General features: G+C 43.8%; 2 protein-coding genes across 9 annotated transcripts in view; one reads left to right on the plus strand and one right to left on the minus strand.

Annotated features, from left to right (window-relative positions):
• The window catches only part of SH3RF2 (SH3 domain containing ring finger 2), a 146,339-nt gene that overhangs the window by 39,336 nt on the left and 90,580 nt on the right, over positions 1 to 16,423 (minus strand). The window lies entirely within an intron of this gene.
• Positions 1 to 16,423, plus strand: part of GRXCR2 (glutaredoxin and cysteine rich domain containing 2) — a 192,273-nt gene that overhangs the window by 7,570 nt on the left and 168,280 nt on the right. The gene's annotated exons all lie outside the window — the stretch shown is intronic.

Below are 16,423 nucleotides of genomic sequence, written 5' to 3' on the forward strand. Positions count from 1 at the left end.
ACTCAGGCCGGTGGGTCTACCATCTACCAGAACCTGTGATCTTGGACAAGTGATTGAATTCTGTGGATCCTCCATTTCTTCAAAATCTATAAAATGAGGCAATAATGGTATTTCTCTCTTAGAGTTGTTATGAGGGTTAAAGTAATCCATATGAACTAAGCACAGGGTTTGACGCAATGTAAGTGCTCAATAGAGATTACTTATTTTGATCTGCAAAGAGATTAGTTACTGCGTAGGGTGGGGACAGAGTGGCTGGGGTGCCTTTTATGGGACAGCCTGGTAAGGTCTTGGACTGAAAGCAGGACCCAAGAATGTGGTGGGCATGGGGAGGAGTGTCTGTAGCAACCTTGCTCCTCTTTTCTAGCAGAAAACCTCTCCACCTTTCCAAATGTAAGTTTGTTTTTCTCCATCCCATGCCGTGGCTCTCAGCTATTTCCTCCAGGGCTCTTGCCTTTCGGTAACTTGGCGGGTATGGGGTGACTGTCTTTCCCAGCAGAGTGTGAACTGCTCTAGAGCTGGTTATGGTATTACACTTGGTATTCCCCAAAACTAACAAGGGCCTTGAACCTACAGTGTTCACTCAGGGTTGAGAGAAGGGCTACATTTTATTTATTTTTTATTTTTTTGAGGCAGGGTCTTGCTTTGTCACCCAGGCTAGAGTGCCATGGTGTAATCACAGCTCACCGCAGCCTCAACCTCCCAGGCTCAATCGATCCTCCCGCCTCAGCCTCCTGAGTGGCTAGGACTACAGATGTGCATCACCATGCCCAGACAGTTTTTTGTATTTTTGTAGAAATGGGGTTCCACCACATTGCCCAGGCTGGTCTCCAACTCCTGGGCTCAGGCAATATGTCCTCGGCCTCGCAAAGTGCTGGGATTACAAGCGTGAGCCACTGCGCCTGGCCTAGGGCTGCATTTTAGAGATAGAAAATTAGGTATTGGTAGTTTCTATACCCACCACTAGGGACAATCTGGAGTTGACCCTCTGACTTTATAAAGTTAAAAGCTCATTCCCCTCTATAGACTCAAAACAAGTTAACAGCCACATTTGGTAATTGCTGTGTGTGGACCTTTTTGGGTCCTAGGCACCATGCTAGGCACTGGGGTTACTGCACTAAGCAGGACACACAGGGCTCCATTCTCATGTGGAGCTCACAGTGTATGCCAGGAAGCTCCTGTAACATACTGTGTAACAGTATACTTTCATACTCAGTGACACCTATACCTATGCTGTGTAAGCCTGCGCGTGTCGGGGTCGGGGAAGATCAGGATGCTCTGGGAGCTAGCACGAGAGGCTTGCCTGGACCTCCAAGGGCTCCTTCACCCTCACATGCTATGACTTCAGTGCTAATTTATACATGGGCCCCATGGTCATTATCCCCATTTTTACAGATGGAGAAACTGAGATAGAAAGATTTCACAATTTTCAGGAAGTGGCCAAATGGGTGGACAGCTTGATTCCAGAAGCAAGGACCCTAGGCTCAGAGTCCTTTCTGTAGAGCCCAAGGTTAACATGTCCAGATCTCAGTGTGGCTAAAGGGGTCATATAGAGGAGGCATATGTGTTTATGCTCGTGGACAGGATGACCACCGTTCCTGCCAGGTGTCCCTAGTAATACGGAATAGGTCTGCAGGCAGGTGGAATATGAAGCTGTTCGTGCTTGTTTTTCTTTTCCTTTCCCTGGCAGGGCAGAGCTGAGGGAGTCAGAGCTCCGGCTGCCAGGAGGCTATCAGCCCTTCTCCATCTACGCCTATTTCAGAGCCAGACCTGCCCGCAACCCTCCCTGTTCTTGATGAGCAAGGAGCAGCCACCCAGAGCTATTTATTTGTCCTGAGAGTAAAAACACTGTCTGAGATAGAGAACTCATTTATGAGCTGTCAGCAGGTCCCTTTAGGTTCATATCAAAAATACTTTTTTTTTTTTTTCCGAAGTACACGGCTAGGTCTGCAGGGGTTATATTGCATAATGCTGTGAAGACTACTGAATTTACAGTTCCCAAGTAGTCATCAAAATTTGGAAGATCCTCTGTGATCTGCTCCAGTTTTCTCTCCAGCCTCACCTTTCTCCATTCCCTTCCCCCCACCACTTCAGTGGGGTCTTTTCTTAGCTCTTTGAGCAGGCTACACCCCTGACCTTTCACCTCTCCTGGCCACCCCCCTACCCTGTTACTTCCCACTTCCCACTTCTGGTCTGACTGTAACTTCCCTTTGTTATTAAAATATAAAATTATAAATATATTTTGCATACAGATAAGTATATATATTTTGTGTGTCATTTAAAGAATAATAACATAACAGATACCTGCATACATACCACCCACAAAACAGACACCTGCATACATACCACCCAACTTAAGAAATAAAAATAGAAGTTGAATATTGTGCTTAGAAGCCCTCTGCATATTTCCCCATAATCAAGTCTCTCTCCCAAGTTATCCCAGAGGTAACTACACAATGCTCAAGTTTGTGTTAATCATTCCAAGCCTTTTCTATGTTGTTACCACCTTGGCATATATCCCTAAACAGTATGTTGTTTAGTTTTGTCTATCTGGGAACATTGTATGAATGGACTCACAATGTGTGTATTCTGTGACTTGCATCTTTTGCTTAACAGGAAGTTTTTGCATATATTTGTGGCTAATTTTCACTGCTGATTCTTATATTTCATTCTGTGACTATACCACCATTTAACCATTCCATCAGTTATGTGTCACTTGGGCAATTTTCAGTTTGGGGCTGTTATGAGTGATGTTACTATGAACATTTTTGTACATGTCCCCTGTGCACATGGGTAAGAATTTCTCCAGGATATACCTCTAGGAGTGGAATTGATGGGCCATAGGGTATGAGCCTGTTCAGTTTTATTGGGCAATAACACACTGTTTCCCAACGTGGCTGTAACAATTTACACTTAACACCAGCAGTGAATGACAATTACTGTTACTCCACAGTCTCACCAGCATGTGGTAAGGCCTGGCTTTTTAATACCTGCTGATTGGGTGGGTATAAAATGCTATCTCATTGTGGTTTTAAATTAATTTCTCTGAGTACGAGTGAGCTTTAGGTTTTTTTTCAAATATTTATGGGCCATTCTTGTTATATGAAATGCCTGTTCATGTCCTTTGTATCCGGCTCCTCCATGGGGTTATTTATTATTTTTGTATTAAATTATGGAGTTCTAATATATTGGATATGAATTCTTTGTAGCTTGTATTTTTACTCTGTGGTGTCTTTTGATGAACTGAAGTTCTGATTTTTCATATAGTCAAATTCACAATATGTTTCCTATGGTTCACATTTTTAAACAGTCTTCAATAAGTTTTTTTCCTCCCAAGGTCATAAGGATATACTTCTATACTGTCTTCTAAAAGTTTTATAGTTTTGCCTTTCACATTTAAGTCTTTAATCCACCTGGAATTGATTTTTGACAAGGGAGGAATCCAATTTCATCTTTTTCCACATGGATACCCAATTAGCCCAGCACCATAGTTCATCCTTCCCTTCTGATCTGCAAAGTCTGCACTGTCATAAATCAAGCCTCTATGCTGTGTCTGTTTCTAGGTTCTCCAGCATGTTCCATTGGTTTAATAGAATCTCTATGCTAAATCCATGCCATCTTAATTAGCTTTGAAATAAAAATGGAAATCTGATTGGGTAAGTCCAATTCTTTACCCCAAGCAAGTTCCATCTTCTTCGTCAGAAGTGTCTTGGCTCTTGGCTTTTTGTTCTTCCACTTGAATCTTAGAATCACCTTTTGAGTTTCATAAAAACAAACAGCAAACAGACCCACTGGGATTTGAATTCATGGTTAAAGTTGGGGGAGAAGCAACATCTTTAAATATTAAGTCATCCCATCCAAGAACATTGCATAATTCTCCATTTATGTTAGAGCCTCTTTAATGTCTTTCAATGATATTTTATAAATTTTCTCAATAAAGGTCTTGCATGTCTTGTTATATTTATTCCTAGAGATTTAAACAATTTAGTTGCTCCTGTAAACGGTACCTTTTTAAAAATCATTTTTCTATTTAGTGTACAGAGATGCAATTGACTTTCTTATATTGATTTGTATTCGGCAACCTTGATAAGCTCATGCTTATTCCCATTACATTTTTTCTAGATTCTTTTGAGTTCTCTATAAAGACAATAGTATCATCTGCAAATAATGACAGTTATGTTTCTTCCTTTCAAAGACTTAACCTTTTACTTCTTTCTCCTGCCTTACTGTGCTGGCCAGGCCCTCTGGAACAGTGTCGAGCAGAAACATGAAAATGGGCATTCTGTTCTTTTTTTTAATCTTAAAAGAATGCCTTCAACATTTCACCATTAAGTATGATGTTTGCCATTGATTTAAATAGATTCTGTTAATCACATTAAGTAAGTTTCTTTTTATTCCTAGTTTGCTAAGAGTTGTTAATATATAATGAGTGGACATAAAATTTTATCAAACATTTTCTGTACCTATTGAAAATGTTACATTTTTTCTCCTTTAAGCTGTTAATATGATAAATTATATCAGTTAATTTTCTAATGCTAAACCAACCATTCAATCTTGGAGAAAAACCCAACTTGATCATGATATATGCCATTTCCCTACATTTCTGGGTTTGTTTTCCTAACATATACTTGAGAATTTTTGCATCTATGTTCCTGAGTGAAGCAGAACTATACTTTTCCTTTCTTATGTTGTCTTTTCCTGGTTTTGATAGTAAGGCTATCCTAATCTTATGAAATGAGTCGGGGAAAATTTTCTTCCATTCTTTGGAATAATTTGTATAATAGTTAAATTATCCCTTCCTTGAAAGTGTGAAAGAACTCACCAGTAAATCTGGCTGGGTCTGGAGTTTTCTGTATAGGAAGATTTTAAATTGCTGATTCTATTTCTTAAATGGTTACAGTGTTATTCTGAAGGGTTCCTAAGAGTTGTTTACCAGATATAAAATGTTTTTCCATAAGCCCTGTTTGTTGAAGAGAAGTTCCTGTGGGAACATTTGCCGGGTGGCCTCCCTGTTGGGGAGAAAAGGTGGTACTTACAGTATCTGTATAGAGCCTTGGAAAACCCCAGCCAACGCAGACCCCCATACGTCACCAATTCAAGTCCTTAGAGCACCCGAGAGTCCCAGTGCCTTACTTAAGAGGAACCCCATGGGAGCAGTCACAGTTAGGAGGAATTCGTAGCTTCTTGAGGCACTATTCAGCCACGGATAACAGAATGGACTTTTGGGGCTGTGTGATGTGGGTTTGAGTTTTGGCATTGTAACTTATTGGCTGTGGGAGGCTCAGAATTAATCCCTCTGAGCCTTGTTTCCTCATCTATGAAAGGGGACAAGAATAGTGGCTACCTCATGAGGTTCTTGTGAGAGTTTAATCAGAACATGCAAGCAAAGTGCTTTGCATAATGTCCGGCTCACATGAGGTACCCAATAAATGGTTGCCATTGTCACTATTATGACATAGGAGACATACAAAGCAGATGTCTGGGGAGAAGAAGCAGACAATAGGACTTCCTCAGTTGGACTGGATTTAAGAAGGAAAGATTCATTCCCTAGGATACAAAGGCCAGCCCCCATAGTCCAGATTGCCTTTGAGGAAGACCCAGTGAGGGGTGCTTAGCCCAAGTGTGGGGACATGTATTTAGGAGTCTTTCTTCCTTTTCCCCGATGCTAGGTTGACCATTCTCATGGATCCTGAGGCTTCCATCCCTGGCACTTCCCCATAGCTATGCTCTGCATTAGCTTTTTGGGAAAAAGCAGAAAATGCAACCCACACTTCAAACCACAAAGTCAAATATGCTTTCCCCTTTGGTTGGGCACAGAATGTCTGCTGCCCTGCCACTCCCCTGGTGTTTTCTTTTGTTTTTTTTAGATAGAGTTTCGCTCTGTCACCCAGACTGGAGTGCAGTGATGTGATCTCAGCTCACTGCAACCTCTGCCTGCCATGTTCCAGCAATTCTCGTGCCTCAGCCTCCAGAATAGCGGGGATTACATGCGTGTGTCACCAGGTCCAGCTAGTTTTTGTATTTTTAGTAGAAATGGGGATTTGCCATATTGGCCAGGTTGGTCTCGAACTCCTGACCTCAAGTGATCCACCCGCCTCAGCCTCCCAAAGTGCTGGGATTACAGGCATGAGCCACCATGCCTGGCCATATAAAAACAATTTTTATTTTAAGTAGAGACAATGTCTCACTAAGTTGCCCAGGCTGGTCTCAAACTGAGCTCAAGCGATCCTCCTGCCTCAGCCTCCATAGCTGATACCACGGTTGTGAGCCACTGCGTCTGGTCTCCCCTGCTATTTTCTACCTCATGCTTTCCTGAGCCCAAAGGTCCTGCTGCTTTCAAAGCAGGGTTTGGGCATCAAAGCAGAGTGTGATGGGGTGGGTACTGTTAGGGCTTTTTGAAATGCCAGGGTACACAGAAGTCTTAATTATAACCCTTGCCCTCCTTATCCTAACAGTCCACTTGAAGAAGTAACTGTTTGGCAGTAATTATGGTTAAATCCTCTCACCAGGCCTCATTAAAGGCCACGAAAACTTAAGTATGCAAAGTTTTTCTGAAGTCTGCTGCAGATCTGCTCATGGCATTTACTCACAGAGGATGCTTGTTAAGCATCTGCCAGGTACCAACCACCGTGCTAGGCCTGGGGGATCCGTGATGAGGCCACTGCACTCACAGACAGTGGAGACTGTGCCTCCAACCTAATATCTGTCCTACCCCAGGCTCCTGCCCTCACATTCCCCAGACAACAGTATCCCAAAGATGGGCAGTCTCTGGACATCTAGAAATTTCCATGCTCCACTCACCTCTCGTATGGACTAAAGGACCTACGTCCTTATAAAGTAGCTTTTTATGGTGGAGATATTGGTGATGGAGGTCATTTTCTGAACTAAGGAATGTGGACCCACAGGGAGTGGTGGATGAGGGAAAGCAGCAGACCAAAACAGGAGGCATTGGAGCATAACTGTTAGGAACTTGGGTTCTGAATTCAGATGTCCCTGGGTGCAGGTCCCCGCTTTGCTATGCTTTCACCGACCGTGTAACCCTGGGCAGGTTATTTAACCTGCCTGGCCCTAAATTCCTTCACCTGGTTTAGGGGAGCTTTAATAGCTTTTTTCCTAAGGACTTGTCAATTTTTTAAAATCTAAGGTGTCACTTCAGGGGAGATGGCTGGTGAAGAAAACTGAAGTTAGAATGAAAAAAAGTTAAAAAAAAAAGTTAATAAAAAAAAAAATCCCTTCTAAGGAATTTAGTGAGCCCAGAAATAATTTGGAAATGTCAAGTTCATCTCAGCATCTTCAGAAAATTTACTTTCTGCCATGTGTTTGTTGTCTCTTAATTTAAAATTTTCTCAAATGATATTATAGTGACAAAAATGAACATTTTTATTTTAAAAAAGAGAAAAAAATAATCACTTACCACCACCACCCATTATCAAAGAAGTTGTCTCTGTTCTTTTTTTTGAAACAGAGTCTCACTTCATCGCTCAGGCTGGGGTGCAGTGGCACAATCTCAGCTCATTGCAATCTCCACTTTTCGGGTTCAAGCAATTCTCTTGCTTCAGCCTCCTGAGTAGCCGAGAGTACAGGTGTGCACTACCACGCCTGGCTAACTTGTGTATTTTTAGTAGAGATGGGGTTTCACCATGTTGGCCAGGCTGGTCTCTAACTCCTGACCTCAAGTGATTCGCCTGCCTTGGCCTCCCAAAGTTCTAGGATTACAGGTGTGAGCCACTGCACCCGGCCTCTGTTCTTTTTTGAGTAATTGAGTGCCCTCGATAAATGAAGAATTTACATTCTTGGAAACCTAGGCTCCATTGCTCTCACGATTCCTTGAAACACCCCCTGATACCTTCTTGTTGGCGTGTCTGCCTTCACCTTCTGAATTATTATCACTGGATATCCTTGGGAAGACACCTCATACTGAGGCTGAGACCTTGGTTGGTCATAGGACAATTTTTCCTTCTCATAGGATTATTAGAATGTGGCCGCAAAGTCCACTACGGGCCCAGTGAGACAGGCTCAGTGATCTCAGCAAGTGAAAAGGGCGTGTGTTTCCAAAGCCATCACTTATAGCTTCTTCTGGATGGCATGCTTGCTGGCTCTGTGTGGTTCTGCAGAAATCAGAAGTTGTCCTTCATGGTCTCAAATGAGATTTAAACAGTTTTAATTGGCTGTCCCCAGAGACGCACCATCCCTGCCCCGAGGGCCTAGCCTGTGGTGCCTGGAGAGGTTCAGCTACCCTGCAAGCAAGCCCTCTGCTGTCCTCTCCCATCACTGCGTGAACCACACAAGCTCAGGACCCAGGCTGTTCGGACAATTAATGCAGCTCACTCTTCAGAGCACTGCATTTGATGGGAAATAAAGGGAGAATAAAACCCTTCAGATAATCTTTGTTTCCAGATGTCCTGATATTTTTATCTCATTGAGCTAAAAAGGAATGAAAATATGCATTTGCATTAAGAAGGGGAGAATTCCTAATTTTGGCCCATCCTTACAACAAACATAAATTTTATTTGTATCCCCACCTTTTAGAACAATACCTAAGCGGTCAATAAATGTTTGTTGAATCTGCTTTTAGGAAGATCAGTGTCTGCACCAACTGGGATGGATGTGAGAAAACCATGCTTCCAATTGTCTCTTCTTGTTGGTAATAAGACTTTCACAACAACAAACAATTGGGATATATTTGTGGGGGAGGGGTGTTACTTTTGTTCTTTACCTTTTCTTGATATTCCCTAACTCAGAGTCTTTTTCCACAGAACGTGGGTGTCATTTTTCCCACAAAAAGGCTTAGGGCATGGCCAGGTGCAGTGGCTCACGCCTGTAATCTTAGCACTTTGGGAGGCTGAGGCAGGCAGATCACCTGAGGTCGGGAGTTTGAGACCAGCCTGACCCACATGGAGAAACCCCGTCTCTACTAATAATAGAAAATTAGCTGGGCGTGGTGGTGCATGCCTGTAATCCCAGCTACTCGGGAGGCTGAGGCAGGAGAATGGCTTGAACCTGGGAGACGGAGGTTGCAGTGAGCCAAGATCGGGCCATTGCACTCCAGCCTGGGCAACAAGAGTGAAACTACATCTCAAAAAAAAAAAAAAAAAAGGCTAAGGGCTAGTGCTCACAGATTTTCACTAAGGAACTTCCTGTAACTTCTGGAGAGACATGATTTGGGAACATCTGGTCTCCTCCAATTGACAAATGCTCCTAGGTAAGACAATGTGAAAGACAAAAAAAGTTGAAAAGAAAGCATAGTCCCTGCCCTTAAGGAGTGTATAATCTCACTGAGATAAGATGGGAAAAATGAAAACAGAGTTCCAAAATCAAGAACTAATGTTTACAGAATACTTGTCAGAGGCTACACATTTCTAAACACTCTATTGTCTCATGTAATCCTCACAACAAACCAAAGGGCTAAATACCATTATCATTTTTCCCATTTGGCCTTGAGAATGTCAAGGCAAAAACATATGTTTAGTAATTTGCCCAAGGCCACAGAGCCAGCAAGGAAGCTGAGCTGGGATTTGAACCTACACGATGTGACTCTGACTTCAGAGCCTGTCCTCTCAGCCCTAACTACAGCAAACAAGTCCGTGTGTACATTTTGGAGGGAGGATCAGGTGGTGCTGGCTCCAAGGGCTGGAAGGTTTTAGACAGCAGGAGTTGGTGAGGGCTGGGATTCTCAGAGAAGGGCTTCTTTAGCTCCCTGTGCCTCATTTGCTAGGCTAAGCCAGGAAGGGTTTGCCCCATTTCTGGGAACTCTGCAAAGACGCCTGAGAAGAGATTTCCCAGTCATTTCTGTGTTACCGGAGAGAAATGTGATTTACGGGCACACTTGTATAACTTTCCCAAGGCATGGGCAGTAGGATGTCAGGCTGGGCTTTGGCCCTGAGCTGAGGTTTGGTAAAGCCTGAAGGAGAGCCAAGATAGCATCTGGAGTGTCTCTGTCACCACACCTAGTGTCACCTCACCCCTCGGTCACTGGCCAGATGAAACTGCTGCCTCCTATGTAATAGACAAATTTTTTTTTTCAAGAGTTGTGGTCAGGGAACTCAGGTTCATATTACCTATATGAATCTTGGAAAAATCTGAAGCCCCTTCCCCTGGCTTTAGGATCCTAGTATGTAAGAGCTGAAGATCTTGAAGCCGTAAGAGCTTCAAGACCACCTAATTTAATCCTCTGAGGGGAAGTGGCATGCTGAAGGTCATCACTCATGGGGCTTGGCCACAGGGTCAGACCTAAGTCCACCACTGGGAGAGGGTACCACGTCTTGGTAGCTGGTTCAAGAGGTTGGTTTGCTTGACTTGCTTTCCAGACTATGTTTCACTAATTTTCAACAAATATTTATTAGGCTTTCCATGTGCCTCATTCTGTCCTTATGGAGCTTATATTCTAGGGAGATGGCAGGTAAAACAAGAAACATATATACAAAACAAAAACCAAGAAAACAGACTAATAAAATATACACCATAAAGGAAGCAGAGATAGATGATGGGAGACCTGCTTTGGATAAAATGTTTTCCATTCCATGCCCTCCTACCTGGCAGGGGGACCTTGGCTATGAAGTTCATCCAAACCCAACATGCTGCTTGTCTCTTGCCCCTGGAGCATGCATCATTGTGGGGTGCTTAGCTTTGGGGTGGATCTTATATACCTAGGGCACATGGAAGGGATGGGGCTGGGGAGGCACCAGCCAAAGGTGTATTTTTCCATATATGGGAGGTACAGTCTTGGACAGTGGCTGCCTGGCCTCAAGCTTAGGGGTGCAGTTGATTTTATCCTTCTGAGAGTATCCAGCTATCAAAGCACTAAAGCATGGACACACCCTCCATGGGGAAGGGTATTGGTTACTCTCAAAATCCCCAGGCTGGCAGGACAAGAGCAAGCAAGGCAAAATGATGACACAGCAGAGCTTGGCATTGCTGCCCCTTATACCCTTTGTGGGCCTGTAGAGACCCCACAGCCTGCATTCACTTCTCACTCACCCACCCTGTTGATCCCTCCCTCCATCATTCACTTACATACTTATTTCTTTATTAAATTCCTCATTATTATAAGAATTCCCTCACACACTCATTCACATCTTTCTTTCATCAGATTCCTCCATCACTTAATCATTCATTCAGTCTATTCTGTTTATTGGCTCATGTGCATAGCTATGTATATGTTCACTGGATTTCACTCGCTTCACCACTCATTCATTCAACAAACATTTACTAACCATCTCTCCATGCCAGGCTCAACTGGGCTTAACCCTGGAGGGAGCAGGGGGACATCAGTTACCCTGTCTTTAAGGAGTTGAGGGCATTAAGGTACACTTAGGTAAATTCCAAAACAAGGTGGGAAGTGACAGAATTCCACCTGGGGGCATATGTCAATTGTTTGGAAGTGCAGATGGGATGGTGTCCTCTCAGGCATCCAGTGCTCCTTCTTCCCCACAGGGCCCAAAGTGACCAGGCACACACATTCTCACAAAGGCATTAGGGACCTCAGAAGTGGCTAGACCAGAAGAGCGTGTTTGCTTTTTAAAGGAAGAGGCCAATCTTTTAGCCCAGGGATCTGCAAACTCTCTAAAGGGCTAGAAAGTAAATCTTTCAGGCTTTATGCAAGGTCTCTGTCACTACTACCTAACTGTTTCCTTGTAGTGTGAAAGCAGCCATCGATGGTATATAAAGAGTGAGCCTGGCTGAGTACCAATAAAACTTTATTTTTGGACAATGAAAATAGAATTTCATATAATTTTCACAGCATGGAGTTTTATTCTTTTGATTTTCACGCCCCACCCCTGCCCGCCAACAAATTCAAAATCACATCTGTAAAAACCATTCTTAACTTGCTGGCCATATGAAAACAGGCAGCAGGTGCATTTGGCCCATAGGCTGTAATTTGCTAATCTTGTTATAGCTCAAACAAATGAATGAACAGTGGATAATTTCCAGATGCCAATAGCAGAAATAGTTTAGGGGTTAGTCCTTCTCCTGGTGACCTGGTTACTGCTTTCTCTACAGACGTAGACGGATGAGGGCCCAGCAAGGGCCTAATCCCGGGCACAGGGAATCGGATTTTGAAAATACAGGATAGGTATTCTCTGACCTCATCAGTGTCCTTTCTCCTTGAAACGAATGCAGACAAAGGATTAAAGTAGTAAACTCCCTCCGTGCTGCAGTGTGTCTGGTTCACATCTGTTTAGGGTTTGTCACCTGAGTATATGCTCCAGGCCTAGCAAAGAATAGGGCCTCGGTAAATCTTCACTGAATGAAAGGACATGGGCACATGGTAGGTGCACCATATTTGTGAGCAGAAGCAAGGAAGCAGCAAGATTTCTCTCATCAGTACTGGCTCAGGTCAAGTCAAAGGCAGCGGGGGAAGGCACAAGGGCTCAGTTAGGCAGCTTGAGCAGCGCAGAGAGTAGGAAAGACTTGTTCTCATTTCTGACTCTGCCCTTTTTGTCCTCAGAGTTGCCCTATACTCAGGGTGAGAAAACAGGGCTTTCCTAGCTGAAGCGTCTTGGAAACAGACAAACTGGTGCTTGCAATATTCTTTGCATACGTAAGCAGTTTTTATTTCGCATTTAGTTGTGCAATTTTCCATCAGGGCTTGATTGTTTTGGGATGGGAAGAGAGGGAGAAGAATGGATATTACATATCCCAAAGCTTGTGCATTGAGATATGATAAATGGTTTTTTTCTTTGTTGAAAGAAAATGGTCAATTTTCTTGGAGTCTTCTCTTTATCTTTCTTTTGTTTTCTTTTCTTAACACACTGTCGTTTATCAAAAATAAAGTTCCTGAGGCATTCACAGAGTGTTGTGATAGGGGCCCATATCTTGTTTTTCTATGAAAACAATGGAAGAACATGCCCCTTTTGTGCCCTCTGTAGAAACTCTTCCTTAGGAAGAAGGCCTGATTTTCAGCTTATGTGCAGAGAAAGCAAATAGCACAGAAGCTTGTTTGCTGAACAAATCCAGATGTACCCCGAGCCCAGCATGGCCCCCAGGGAGTGCCCAATAGAATGATATGGAATCACCGAGTCTTAGATGATCGGCCTGTGTGGGGATGGCAGACACACGGCACATGCACCCATTTCCTCCTCCTGGGCCCGCAACAGACATGGATAATTGATCCCTTTATTCCTTCCCACTGGGTCTGGTTGCTGTCCCAGAATCTCTCCTCAATCACCTCTGGGGACAATTGAGTTAGCATGTGAGATGCCCCACTACTCCCACTGCTCGGGCAGGGAAAGAGCATGGGCCCGGAAGACAGCCAGACCTGGGTTCTGACAAAAACTCTGAAATGTACTTGCTAACTGAACTAGATACTTAGCCTCTGTGAGTCTCAGTTCCTCCATCTAAAATGGAAAGAAGTAACAACGATTAACAATACTCACAGAGGATGTAAGACTGTGGCACTGGGTCTGTCACAAAATGAGTTCCTTTTTTTCTCGGAGCTGAGCGGGAATGGAAAGTGGGCCTGAATTATGTATTTACTGTGCCTTTGTTTATTATTGTGGGGGTATGTTTCTCTGCACAGTTTGTTTTTCTTTTCACTACATATGTATGTTTCTCTGCACAATATGTTTTTCCAACAATCCACTCAATGCACAGATCCTTTCAGCTTCTCCAGCCAGGAGCGCATTCGTGTTTTGGCGCATTTCCAGGGACAGGGCACTGGCAAGCCTCCCCATCCCACCTGTGGAAAGTGTCAGGTTTCCCCAAAGCCCTTCTATTCTCCCATGTGTTTGGGAAGAGTGGTCTGCTGGGGCTATTCAGAAAGGGCATCTTTTTCACACAGCCCTTGACTTAACTGCCTTTTATTCTGCATTTACTACAAGCCAGACCCTATGCTACATCCTGCACATCAGCTGTTCTCAGCGGGAGGCAACTTTGACCCTGGGGAACATTTGGTAATGTCTGTTGTTGCCACAGGTGGGTGGGTGGTGGGTGCTACGGGCGTCAGTGGGTAGGGGCCAGGGATGCTGCTAAAAACCCTACAATGCACAGGGTAGCGCCCACAACAATTATCTTGCTCAAAATGCCAGTAGTGCTGAGGCTGAGAAAGCCTTCTGTACGCGAGTATCTCATTCATCCCCTAACAGGTCTGTGTGGAAGACGCTATTAATTTTCCCATTTGAGATGGTGAAACTGAGGTCTTGCAAGGTTGAGCCACTTGGCCGAGGCCACTGCACCATCAAGGTCTGTCTGTGCCCACACGTCTATATTACCCTCTTTTTTCCCAGAATGCTACCCTGTTACATTGCTTTTCCCTTTCTTTTGCCCTTCTGTTTTATTTTGCTTCTCTTGTCTTCCTTTCTCATTGAATTATCTCTGTGTGTGTGTGTGTGTTGCAGGCCCCAGTGGCCTTGGATATCAATGTCCCCTGCTCCCAGCTCGCAGAGCTACAGTGTCTATGTTAAAATGTCTGAGGTACAGGCTGGGCCGCTCCCTTTTTCACCCGGGCAGGGTTGGGTCTTCTCAGTGGCTCACCTGCCAGGATTAATTGGGCAAAACAATGATGTAAAGTTTAACCTCTTGCTGGAGAAATGCTGAATCAAGGAAGTAAGCAAGGTTAATTATCGAACCTGCTTTAGTCACCAGAAACCAGAAAGGTTTTTTCCCCCGAGGACCTTGGGGAGGTTGGGCAGGGCTGAGGATCCAAGTACTGCAGAAATCACTGTGCCCCAGGAGTACTGGCACTTTCTGGAGTGACCTCAGTAGAAAGGCAACTGGGCTGCAGCGCTAAGGAGAGGTGTATGCGGAACCTTAGCTCCCTTCCTTTTTTCACCTGGCTGACTGCTATCAGCTTCCAGGTTTTCACCTGAAGATCACTTCTTCCAGGCAGGCTTCTCCGACTTTCTAGACTAGGTGGACCCTCCATTACATACTCCCTTCATCTCCCATAATTGAACCTCACAGCACTTTGCACACTTCATACCTTGTAATCAAGTATGTTAATACTTTGTTTAGTTTTTGTCTTCCCTGCTAGCTTGGAGGTTCCATGACTGTAGTGACCATGTCTGTCTTGTTCACTGTATCACCTGTGCCCAGCTCAGTGTCTGGTGGGCATTCAACAACTCTGTTGACTGGTTCACGGACAGGCTGTGAAGGGCTTTGGCAACTAGGATTTGCAATGGGGTTTGGACACTTGCCAGGTGAGGACAGCGTTCACAGAAAAAACTGCGAGGTGTGTATAGGAAATGGTGGACAGATTACTGGCTCTGCCTCAGTCTCTATCTTGGTCTTTTTTATCCAAAGTCTTTTTTTTCCTGCATTCATTTTTGGCTTCTCTCACATGAGTTCACAGGGAATTACAGCTGAGGGTCTGAACTAAGCAAGTGCAATTGTCCCAAGAGTCACACTCCTTCCCTAATTCTGGAATTGTCACTGCTTATCAAGAAAGCAAAGGGGCTTTTGGAAGCCTTTGAACTTCAAAGCAGGCTCCAACAGATCATCTCTGAAGCGTGTGGCTGATCAAGCTCATTCTCGGTAGGGCCTGTTTGTATAGGCTGGCCCTGGGGCAGTGGGGTTGGGAGATAGTTTTAGCTTCCTAGGTTGACCCGATGATAATAATAATAACAGAATGAACATTTATTGAGGCATTTACCACTGCTAAACCCTGGCCGTTATCTCATGTATAAGCATTGCCTTGTTTTATCCTCACAGCCATCTTATGAAAATTACCATCATTAGTCCCATTTTACAGATATAAAAACTGAGGCTCAGAAGGAGTAAAATATCTTGCCCAAGGTTATACTGTTTGGTAAGAAGCAGTGTGAGTTCCATCCTAGATCTAGCTGACCCCAAAGCCCATATTTTTATTTCCTTACTATACTGCCTGTGCTGAGAAGCTCTTTGCCTCAGAGAATAGCTCTACCCAATACCTGAGGGGCCTGACAGAACTTTGCACCAGCCAGAAAGAAAACAGGTCTCTTATGTAAATGTGTGCTTGGGAGGAAGACAGGAAGAATCACAACAATAACCATGATTCATTAAATCATAGAAACAGCTCTTTCCCTGTGTTACCTATCTTCAGAGTATGCTGTTAGCCAGTTAAGGCACATAATACTCTGCCAAGCCAATTTTGTCATTCCAGTGAGAAAACTGGGACCCAGACAGGCAAAATGCTTTGTCCAGGGCTATACAGTTAACTGTGGGAGCGCTAGGATCACATTCTTTGAGGCCTCACTGGTGATGTATCTATCACCTTTCTTGTGCAAATAATGGTTACTGCCACCTGGGACTATGTGGCTCAAAGATATTATATATTGTAGGGACTGTTAGTTATATTTTAAATTGTAATTCATGTATTTATTTAATTTTGGGGGGAAGACCTTGAGTCTGTTAAGGAAGTACCTTTTCCTGCCAGTGTTTTACATATAAGAGGCAAGATCACCCCCTCCTCCATATCTGTTAGTAGCTGTGAAAAACTATACCTTAAAAC

This window comes from Symphalangus syndactylus, chromosome 7 (assembly GCF_028878055.3).
Source record: "Symphalangus syndactylus isolate Jambi chromosome 7, NHGRI_mSymSyn1-v2.1_pri, whole genome shotgun sequence".
Taxonomy (NCBI): domain Eukaryota; kingdom Metazoa; phylum Chordata; class Mammalia; order Primates; family Hylobatidae; genus Symphalangus; species Symphalangus syndactylus.